Here is a 12,473-nt window from a genome sequence, read left to right as displayed (position 1 = left end):
GTGGTAAAGAAAAAAAAACTCACTTGTAGTTCCAAGTACTCTTAGCACTAATGTCTTATGGATCTTAGCAACTAGTAATACCTTGTAGAAGTTAAATTTCACTCCTCAGAAGTCTGAATAGTCAAAATTAACTAAGGAGAGCTCAAAAGATCTCTTAGGCAGCAACAAACCTAAAACAAGATAAAGCCTGATAGATAAACTATCTCAACTGAGAACAGCCACATCTTGACAAAATGCAAGCTTGGGATTAACATCTTAGTCTTAATTTTTTTCTCTTTTCTCTTGTATGATTTTTAACATCTTTGCTTACTGAAGAAGAAAGTAAAGCTTTGAAAGCTTGCAATATAGTTTGGTTTTCCCCCCCATTCAGATGGCCCAATAAAGGTATCACTGTTTTGTCAATTTAAGATAAAGCCTAGTTTTAGAATAAAACTTGTTAAAGGCTTGAAAGAGAATCCAGAGCAATCTGTCACCTTGTCGCCATTTTTGATCCACCAGAAATGCCCATCAAACACATTTCGGACTTGCTATTAAAATTAGATCCAAGTTACCAAAGCTCTTTATACCCAGAAAGAGACTTTTCGGACTACAACTTTTGTATTATATTTCCCATAACTCCCTGCCAGCATCGTATTTATAATCTGAAAGAAACTTTTCTTAGCTCACATGCAAAAATCTTAGGGTTATTTGTGCTGAATTGTTTTTAAAATAAAACATTAAAACAGCCATAGATTTGGTCACAAACTATTGCATTTTGCAGTTCAAATCCATAACTATTTGTAGCCAAAGAAGCCAAATGAATTTCTAACACCTCAGAAATTACATCTTAGACCAATTTCACTTTATACATCCTTTCTTTAGCTCGGCCATTTATACTTGGCAGTAATATGATTTGTTTTCTCTCTTTTTTTAAAAAAAAGTGCTTTTATTCATTGTTGGTTTCCCACTTTCAGTTAACTTTATGCTTTTATGACTATCAGATGGCTGATCAGTGTAAGACACAGAATTTTCTTAACACTCAGTGTTACTCCAAATTATATTAATGCCGGTTTCTGCAGGTGGCCAGACTTTTTAAAACAGCTTTGTGCTAACACTCAGCACCATTTATACCAGAAATAACATCTGGCCCTCTCTATCATGAACCATACAATCTCCTTCAGAATTGCACTTTGCTGTTTAAAAAATAGCAATTTAATCATGATGGCTGTGAGCCTGCAGTTTGATTGCTTCATTTTGGTCTTCGATTTTTAACAATAGGATGACACCATTTTCCTACTGAATCAGTAGCTAAAAGGTTGTCCTTATTTTCCCTGAGGTTCTGCAGTGCTGACATGTTTGCTTATATATGTGCAAAATATAAAACATGCATTATGCTTTGTGTCTTGGATATCTCAGTACAGTTGTTATTTCTTTTCAAATAATCTCTGATTTATGGGAACTCTAAGGTGAAACTATCCCAGGGTTTTTGTGGCAAGATTTGTTCAGAGGTGTTTGCTTTTGCCTTTCTCTGCTCTTCCCAGGATTCCCTAGCAGTGAGACAGAGCAGTTAAAGTCTCAAACTGGATAATTTGTACCATGTCTTCTGGACTCATGTTATCTTTTTATCAAGTAACCTTCATCCAGTTTTCAAATCCTGAATGCTCATTCTAACATGGACTGATAGAAGACAACATATACAAACACATTTTTAATAATAATAATAATAATAATAATAAAAATAAAAAAGCAGGGCAGGGGCTGAAGAATGTCGATTGTGTGTATTAGAGACAACGCAGAAGCAATGTCAATTATTTGTATTTTAACATACCCAATCTTTCCAAAATGATTGATGATGATGCTTATCTTCTATCTATTGATTCACAAAAGTAATGAAAGAATTTCCAAACAGAATAAACGGAGACCTGTATAACCAGTTTCTTCATTCAATGAATCCCTTCTAGGAGTATTCCTATTGGTGCCATCCACACCCTTTGATATTCAGTGGAACATGGATGACTAGATCTTCCGTTGTAACAGAATGTTCTCTTGTGTTCCTCCCATGAGGAGAGAATCAGACATTTATGAAAATGTTCTCACCAAAACAATAAAAATGTTAATCAACAGAATGAACAGGGCAGAGCTTAGCAAAGTTACTTTTTTTCACCAGTTCTTAAAATTCCTGAGTCAGCATGGCCAGCTGCCATGTTGACTGGGGGATTCATTGAGCTGTAATTCAAAAAGGTAATTTTTCCAAGCTGTATTCAAGAGCTATGCATTTCTTAAGAGAACAGTTGCTTTATGATATTGCTCCCCCAAATTATTTCCTACTGTATATTTCCAACAAATGTGGAAATATGACCCTTTTTTAAAAGAGGTGAATTTTAGAAATGTAGTGTAGCCTGTACAATTCTAAAATTCATCTCTTTTCAAAAAGGAGTGGGTCATATAGCCACATGTGTTGGAAATATACAATAGGAAGTAATTTTGGACGGCTAGCATTGAATTTTGGACTATGACCCTGGAGATCAGAGTTTGATTCTCTGCTCAGCCATGGAAACCCCCTTGGTGACTTTGGGTGAGCCACACACTCTCAGCCCTAGAAAATCCCATGATAGATTTGCCTTAGGGTTGCCATAAGTCAGAAGTGACTTGAAGGCACACAGCAACAACAACAACAACAACAACAACAATGTGTAGCCTGGTGATCATAAGAAGATCTCCAGGCTAGATAGACCAAAGATCCATCTAACCTAGCATTCTATTTGTACAGTGACTGACTAGGTAACTCTGGGAAACAAACAAGTAAGGTAGGAGTACTATAGAATCCTGCCACCTGTGTAAACAAAAACAAACAATTTAGGATTGAGAGACATATTGCTTCCTAGAAGAAATATATAGCCACTATGACTAATGGCCTTGCCTCTGGTATCCATGTGAGGACAAAAGAAGTGTGTTTTTTTTTTCCCAACTAAAGAAATTCTTCTGCAGATCTGAGCATCTCACTGATGGAAATTTGAACTGCCCAATCAATAACCTTAGACCTGGCTGTATACCTAACCAAATATGTTTCTGTAAGGCTGAGTCAACCTGGAAAAGATGCAAATGCAAAGTTTGGTGTTTCTAGTTGACTGGCATGTCTGGGCAGCATTCTCTGTGTAAGCATTTCTCACATAGGAAGCTGTGGAAATTTTGGTTTGTCACACTTCTTTTAAAGCCATCCAAGTTGGCGCCATCACTAATGGTGTCTTAATGGTGTCAAATAACATCTGTAAAGTCTGTTCATTGTATTTCTCTCTCCTTAATGCAGACTTGAAGGCAACTCTCTTTGGTGTGGAGACTTTTTCACCCAACCCTGGTTTTGCGGCCAGGGAAAACAAACATTTCAAGACTAGATTTTTTTCTTTAAAAAAAAATATGAATAGGGAAGTCAAAACTGTACGTGCCCTTTCAGTAAGTAGATTGTATTTAAATTGCATTTTTTATTATTTGCTTGTATTTGTTTTCTGGGTTACATTCCCTTCCTAACTTTGGAAAGGAATTCTATGTTTACACTTTGCAGAGCTAGTAGAGTGGTTGTCTGCAATGCTGCCAGGCACATTGTGAGAAGATACTATCTATACTCTGTACATTTGCTTGAGGCAATCTACTTCTGTTTTGGAAAACTTAATTCAGCACTATGCTAAATGTATGTGCCCACATTTTGCAAGCCTTCTGATCCCTGAAACGTGTGTGTGTGTGTGTGTGTGTGTATGAAGTATTACAGTATTTTTCCTATTTGGTTTTATGGTAAAGTTATATACATATGCATGTATGCGTGCGTGTGTGTATCTTCTATTTTACCTAGAACACATATGTTGAATAAAAATTTAAATTGGTTTCCTAGTTGCTTAACCATAAGCACTAATTTAGTGAAAATGTTTTAAAGTACAGTATTTGGCAGAATATGCCCATACTTAAAGCCTAACTACATGTTACACTGTATGTAAACAGCTTTTCCTCTCAGGAGATAGAACACCCATTCCTGCAAGGAAAAAAAAATTAGTCTGGAGCAATAGTACAGGGAAAAGTACATGGGGAAGGATGGTGGTTCAGAGAGGAAGCAAGTTTAGACAGAAGTGTTAAGTACTTCCTTCCCTTGCCGTCTTAACTAGAAAACATCCCTTCCCAAAGTTACTTTGAAATGGAGAAGGTTCTGTTTACAGTGTGACCATGAGGTTGTCTGCATGGGCCAAATACATTTGGACCTTTGTATCAACAGGAAATCCATTCTGGACCCCGCCCTCCACTGATACAAATGAATGGCTGGATCTCAAATCCCTTTGTCCCTAATGGCGGCATGATGTATATCCTGCTCCACAAGTGGCTGTGTGGACACACTGCCATTTGGGACAATGGAGCTTTCCGTCAAAGAATGCTCAAATCCGCAGATAGCAAGCCCATGGATAGCGAAGTCCCACTGTAAAAAGTCATCCTCCCTCCTCTATGGGGGGCTCTGGATGACACAGGACCCTGGTTCTGATGTGAACTGTCCAGATGATGCCCGGCCAGTTTAGCACTGTACCCATCGTATTCTTGTTGTTGTGTGTCTTCAAGTTATTTCTGACTTATGGTGACCCCTTAAATTGTTTTTTAAAAACTTTCCTTTTGCTTTGTATCTTCCTGGAAGATTTCAGAGCCCTCCTTTGCAATGCCAGGCAGCTGTTTACAATGTGTTCTGCTGTGCTGCTTTCCACTGCACATTGCTCACTCTGAGATCAGAACAAGGAGCCCAACCATGTAAGTGACACTGAGCACTTTGTTCTGACTTCAGAGTGAGCAGTGCACTGTGGCGGCAGTGGCACTGGATGGCACAGCAGGACTTGCATTAAAAGAATCACTTGACATTGCCGCAGAGGGGCCCAGGTAACAATGGGATGTTGGGGCAGCTCCAGAGACAGAATACTCCAAGCTGCTCCCAGAATATTTTCACCCATGCAGACCTGGGCCATATATCTTACTACGGAGTGTACATGGCCCTTCCCTTACGTGGGAATCTGTTCTGGACCCCTCCACCCCCGGACATAAGGGAAAAAACATGTATGTTTGAGCCTCATTAGAAGAAGTAATAGGCCCCATTACCTCTTCCAGGACACGCCAGGGTTTTTGCTGGCGTGCACCTGCTTATGACACCTATGTACTGTATAAGTTTTAGTCTCTTTGGATTACTGCAACATGCTCTACATGGGGCTGCCTTTGAAGGCTGTTTGGAAACTTGAGTCATACACATGGATTGTATAAACTGCTACTATGCACATATTGCCCTGTACCTGCAATTAGAAGCATGTGTGTGCGTGTGTATGCCTTCAAGTCCACCTGTCAATGTATGGCAACCCTATGAATTTCATAGTGTTTTCTTATGCAAGGAATACTCAGAGGTAGTTTGATAGTTAGCTAAAGGATAAAGGTAGTCCCTTGACATGCATGTCTAGTCATAACCAACTATAGGGGGCTGTCTGAGGACTACTCTGATGGTCATGTGGCTGTTATCTTCCCACCAAAGTGGTACCTATTTATCTGCTTGCATTTGCATGCTTTTGAACTGCTAGGCTGGCAGAAGCTGGGAATACTAATGAGAGCTCACCCCATCACCTTGCCTGTCATTTAGCTCAGTCCTGTGTTGCAGGTGTCTCTCTGGTAATGAAACAAATGTTTTCTTGGTCATTACTTCTTTCACAGACAATTTGGTACCACAATCAGAAAGAATAGGGAAAGGTTCCTACTCACAAAAAGAGAAGAGCATTCAACATGTTTCAGCAAACTTTTTATTTGAAAACAATAATATGCACATGTGAAATGAAACAAACAGGTCAGATATGCCTTGCAATGGTAAAGAAAAACATGTTGAACCACATAGAAACCTCTGAAATGCTTCTTCCAAAATGAATCCAGGTATATATATTTTTCTTCCTCCTCCTTCCACCTTTCTTGTGACTTCTATTTTGGTGGTCAGATGTCTTTAAAATGTTGGCGGGGGGGGGGGGGGGGGGGGGGGGGAGCTGGTGAGTAAAAGTTATCTACTGTCATCTTTCTCCTCTGTTTTGCTGTTCACACATGCTCAATAATTGATTCTGGAGGTACCTGCTGTTTACTTTGCCTGTTGTAGGCAGACAAACTAGAGTAGAAATGGTTAGAGTAAAATTCCACTCTTTAAACTCAAGCTTTGTTTATTGTATTGTTTACTGCAGACTTGTTGCTACAACTCAGTACCAGAAGTTTATGCTTCTTCAGCACCTCCTTTACCATCCTCCTCAACTAGAAAAACTTTCAACTACATTGAGGAAAAGGAGGAAGGGGAGCTGGGTGAGTGTAAAAATACTGTACTTTGTACAAAGGACTTTGGTCAGAGGCTTTATTAACAGGCATGTCTGTACAGCTTTCCTAAATGATGACTAAATTTCGAGTAACTTTTAGATGATGAAAATATCATCTCTGCTGATCATGTTTACAATACCAGATTGCATTGACTCATGGGTTACTATCAATTTGCTCTTTTTTATGTCAATGTATATCTCTCTTTATCTATCTCTTTTTAACCATCATTGTAAATATCGCTTGCGTAGCACCCTGGCTCAAAGGCAATTGGAGACAAGCCAAAATGCCATCACACGTATGGCTTAATTTTTAAATGTTGGCAGCGATTGCACAGAAATGAAGGTGCATGACGTGCCATTTCACCTGCAGTGACTGTGAGGCAGCTTCTATAGACATTGCTTTATAAAAAAATTAAGGTTTCCCCCCATCTTATAAAAATTACTGTGGCTATATATAAATAAAGATTAATGATCAGAATTGTGCAAGAATGCTTACCATAGTAGAATGTCTGCACAGAGAAAAGGCTGCTTATTCTGGATTTTTGTTTGCTTGTTTGTTTTTGTTTTAGGCTAATAATCTTTGGACAAAATCCCACCGTTAGTTTCACTTCGAGTAGACCAAGTGAATTATTATTACATTTATTTATATAGTGTCATAGGCTTTACATAGTGCTTTACAAGGGAGTGAAAACAACGATCCAAAATAGAAACAAAAGCCTGCCTATGGCGAACAATCTAAAACCACAAAAAAATTATAAAATTAATAAAATAATAATAATAATAATAATAATAATAATAATAATAAATTTTATTTTTATCCTGCTTTTCCATGATGATCAAAGCGGCGTACATTTCAACATTGAAGTACATACATAGCAATAAAACAGTGTATAAAAATATGTTAAAAACTATTACACAGCTAGCTGAGTTAAAAATCCACAAAACAATGCAAAAAGCATTACAAGATAGGGGGAAAGGACATGATATCACAACTCATGGGGGGAAAGCTTCTTGAAAGAAAAAGTTTTTAAGATTCTTTTTACTATATTACTATAACAAAGTTATAAAAGTGTAAATTAATACAAATAATATAGTCCTAAAATCAAAAGCAATCACATACATGCCGACTGACCAGAGTTCCCATTGGTTTAATGGATTTGCTTCACTTGGGATTAAAATTTGGCTTTAGGCTTTATATAGTTGTTCACAGATTAATTTTTCATAGTTCAACAAGTGCCTCCAATTTTTCATAGTCCTATAAGGGCCTCTTGTGGACAAATTCAAAACAGCAGTATTTGGAGCTGTACTCTGACATCAGCTGGATAAAGTGAGTATTGTAAGTGCACCAAAATGTGCAAGAGAAAAAGTATGCTTTTTCATTCTTCTGCAGATTCTGGAATAGAAAGAGACAAAGGAATGTGTTCTGCAGGGTTTTTGGTTTTTGTTTTTAAGAAAAAGGACACCTCTTCACAAACATTATTTGTGAAGGGTTGTCCCTTTTCCAAATTTCAGAACATGTGCCTTTTCTACATTGGAATTGCATACCTTCCAAGATTTCACCAATGAAAAGCAAAACATATGTGGCCAAGCAGCCTCAGAGCATGGTTAAGATCGCAAAAAAATATTAATAAGGAAGAAAAAAACAAGATAAGAGGAGCTGAAGCCCTCTAAATATGAGCTGATAATTGTGTTTGACTGCTGGTTTATAATGAGCACAATTAATTTATAACTGTTGTATTTGCTATTTTAAAATAATGTATTTTTAAGAGAAATAATAATGAATAAATACAGTCAGCCCAGATTCAACCATCCATGGTTTGAAATACAGTGGTGCCTCGGGTTACGAAATTAATTCGTTCCGCCGCGGCGTTCGTAACCCGATTTTTTTCGTAACCCGAAAAAGCCATAGGCGCTAGCGCTAAAAGCCGCGATTTCATGCGAAAAAGCGCCGAAAAGCACCAAAAATTTTTTTCGTAAGCCGAAAAAAAAAACGTAACCCGGAACAGTTTTTTCCTATGGGATTTTTTCGTATCCCGGGAATTTCGTAAGGCGGTGCTTTCGTATCCCGGGGTACCACTGTACACACACACACGTTCAAAACCTTGATTTTGTCATTCTATATAAAGGACACCATTTCTGTGCTACTGTATTTAATGGGACTTCAGCTTCCATGAATTTTGATATCCATGGGGAGACCTGCAACCAAACCCCAAGGCCCACTGGTGTTGCCATTCTGATTTTCCAAGAGAGAGATAAACCTCTGTTATCAAGAGACACAACATGGGCTACTGCCGCACTGCAGAAATAAAGCAGTTTGACACCACTTTATATAAGTTCTATGGTTCAGTGCTATGGAATTCTGGGACTTGTAGTTTGGTGGGGCACCAGAGCTTTCCCAGAGGGAAAGGTAAATATCTAACAAAACTATAAATCCCAGAATTTCATAGCAGTTAAAAGTGGTGTCAGACTGCTTTATTTCTATAGTGTGGATGAGACCCTGGAGAGGTCAAAGGTTTTGTTCAAATTAAGTGTCATCTATGCATTCAGCTTCTCTATCAGTGAAACCAATAAAGTAAAGTGAAACAAGTTTGTGTCCTTGTCCACTTGTCCTTTAATTTTGTTGACTTGATTAATTCACTTTTCTATTCTTCTAGGATGTTTACATCCTTGAGGGGGACGCTGGGTGTTGTAGTCCAAACAAAATCAGTATTCCAAACTCTGCATTTGGAACGTACAAACTAGAGCTTTCTTCACTATCCATTGTGAGGTTCAGGAGCTTACTGTGATAACACACATGCCAGAAAGAAGAGCCCAAAAATGATAGTCTCTCTTTCACATAAATCTGCAAACCAAAGCCATTTATTGGGCTCAGTTGATCATTATAGAAGAGTTAGCTGGCATCATCATCTGACTTCTATGCCTATATCTTTCTTTTGATGCTTGTTTGTTTTGAATTGTGTAATTATTTTTAAAGTGTTTTACACACACACACACACACACTTTTAAAACTATGGCCCGGTACAGACTGGTGCCTTGTGCTGGCCTGGGGCCAATTATAGGGCTTGGGAGAGTGGAGCGTCTGCATGCTCCTGAGACCTACCGTGCTGTCTGGATGCCACCATGGCTTGACCCTGCCCACATGGGGGCCGCCATTATGACATACATGCAGAGCAGAATCTAAATGGCGCCGTGCCACGCTTACGTCAACGGTGCGCATGAGGATGCCAATGGCACCCTGGGCGCATCCCAGAAAGAACCCACTACAAGCGAGTTCTTTTTACTCCTCGTGGAGGCGCGCCATTTGGTTGGTGCGGCCTCCATCCATGGTAAAAATGGGTGGCTGCAGGCTGCCCTTTTGGGGTGGTCTGTCTGGCTCCTATTATACATTTCTAATGAGATCTGCTTGAAGATTTATTACAAATAAATAAGTAATGTCAGTAAAACTTTAAAACTCATCATCACCTCAGTCACATGCCAGAACATGTCCTGCAGTTTGTCTCCTCAACATCCCTCTTCTACTATAACTTTAGCCCATTCCCTTTATTTGGATCCAGCATCTGGCATGCAGAAGAATCTGAACATGGAAATTACTTTCTGTAATAAAGGAATTATAAATACTGAAGAGTGACAAATTCCAGGAGGAGATGTGATTTATGCCACCTCAATGGATATTGACTGATAGCAGATTGGGTGAAAAACTCCTAGTGTGGATGTCCAAATATCCTACATCAATGGCTTAAATTCAGTTGTTAGTACCAGCTTTAGCAAACACAGGGACTCAATTTGTTGTTGTTGTTGTGTAACTTCAAGTAATTTCCAACTAATGGAAACAGTATCATGGAGTTTTTCTTGGGAAGATTAGATGAGTGCAGGTTTGTCATTGACCTCCTCTGTGGATGAGAGTGCGTGACTTGCCCAAAATCACCCTTTGAGTTTCCGTGGTATAATGGGATTTGAACCTGTTCCTCAGAATCCTAGTCCAACACTCAAATCATTACAGCACACTGACTTAAAATGGCCTCAGTTTTTGGTTATTAAATCAAAGTTTAAGTAAATCCCATTGATTCAGTGAATCTACTCTAGTTTCTACCAGCATATGAATAAAGACTCCTGTCTGTACTTGTGAACACAAATTGCTTATTTTAAAAAAAATTAAAAAATAAAGACTCTGAAAATAATATGAAATTTACCGAATATAATTACCGTATATACGCGACTATAAATCGACCTTATGTATAAGTCGAGGGCAGGTTTTGAGGGTATGATTATGGATTTTGATGTGACCCATGGATAAGTTGAGGGTAAAACATAGGGGCATGTAACAAATGATCTAAAGGATGAAGGAAAGGAAAACAATGCCAAAGAACTTACAAAATTCCAGCAGGCATAACTGTGACCAAACTAAAGGCTGGATGGGTGAGAGAATAGAGGGGGGACAGTGCTTCCAGGACAGATGACACTCTTGCCTTAGCGACCTTGGAAGGATGCAAGTCTGAGTCGAGCTTGAGCCCTTTTGCTGGTATTGAACACACAACCTTATGTTTTTTGCGGGTTTTTCAGCCTATGTGGCCATGTTCTAGAAGAGTTTCTTCCTGACGTTTCACCAGCATCTGTGGCTGGCATCTTCAGAGAATGCTTGTCTGGAAAAAGTTGGGTATATATATACTGTCAGGGAGAAAGTCTTCTAGAACATAGCCACATAGCCCGAAACCCCCCCAAAAAACTATGGATGCTGGCCATGAAAGCCTTCGACTTCACAACCTCATGGTTTGTGAGTGAGTGGCTGCAGTACAGGCATTTTTAACCACTGTGCCACCAGGGCTCCTTTGCACCACCAGGGCCACCAGTACTTACAATGACCCACGGATAAGTCAACTTAGGTTTTTTGGGTCAATTTTTTGACTAAAATGTCTAGTCTTATACATGAGTATATACAGTAATGTGGAGGAAAAAAAACCTGAACAGAAACACTGTAATTTCATTAGATATATGGTTACAACAGCTAGGGTGGTATATGCAAGATCCTGGAAAAGTGAGAGATTGCCAAATTTAATGGAATGGGTGGAAAAACTGGTGGAAATAACAGAAATTGAAAAATTAACTTACTTGATTTTAAAAATTCATTGGAGGGTTACTTGCAAACATGGGGTCCATTTATGGAATATATAAAATGTCAAAGAGGAGACACAATGATATTAGGGTTTGACTTATGAACATTAAGGAGGTAGTTAGAATTAATACAAAGAGAAATATTAGATAACAGAGAAATTTTGAATTATTTAGACTTAATGTGTTTGTAGTTATTGTCAGGTGTGTATTTGTTAAGGAATATAATGGAAACAATTGGAGGGAAATGAGAAGTCTTTTTATGGAAGATTGGGGGCTAAGAATAAAGGGGAATGTTAGTTTCTCCGTAGTTATTGTTGGAATGAAGTGCATTCTTGTTGTCATTATTTTTGTCATTATATATTGTCTTTTGTATTTGTGTGTGTCTGTGTGTGTGTGTGGTGTTTGCTATAGTTGTATTTTAATGTGTTGAAAATTAATAAAATATTTTATTGAAAATGATATGAGATTATAAAACTGATAAAATAATACACTGATAAAATAAGCCTGTTGTATCAAGCATAGAAGGGTGCTTTGGTTGGCTATAAATCAGTGGTAATTCCACCAATAGTATCTTGCAAGGACTTGAGGCTCAATTTGAGACTTGAAGGTAGAGACTTGAGACTTGGAAGAAAAGACTTAAATACATCACAGTAGGGGTGGAAAGAGAGGAGGGGTAGAATCTTGCCCATCCCCAGTACGTCAGGCAAAAACAAGCTGCTGCAGCTTTTCCTGGCTTGTCTGTTCTTCCTCAATACCTTTTACCATCTGGACCACACTATAATCCATCCATCCATCACTTTGTTTATATCTGCCTTTCTTCCAGTTGGGGGGCTCAAGGTGGCTTACAAGAAGCAGAAAATTTCAATAAAAGCAGATACTGTATAGGTGACATGATAGCCATGTTTAAATATTTGAAAGGATGCCATATGGAAGAAGAAGCAAGCTTGTTTTCTGCTGCTCCAGAGATTAGAACTAGCATCAATGGATTCAAGCTACAGGAAAAGAGATGACGTCTAAACATTAGGAGGAACTTCC

This window comes from Sceloporus undulatus, chromosome 3 (assembly GCF_019175285.1).
Source record: "Sceloporus undulatus isolate JIND9_A2432 ecotype Alabama chromosome 3, SceUnd_v1.1, whole genome shotgun sequence".
Taxonomy (NCBI): Eukaryota; Metazoa; Chordata; class Lepidosauria; order Squamata; family Phrynosomatidae; genus Sceloporus; species Sceloporus undulatus.
The sequence above is the reverse complement of the archived record's forward strand: the minus strand, read 5'-3'. Positions refer to the sequence as shown.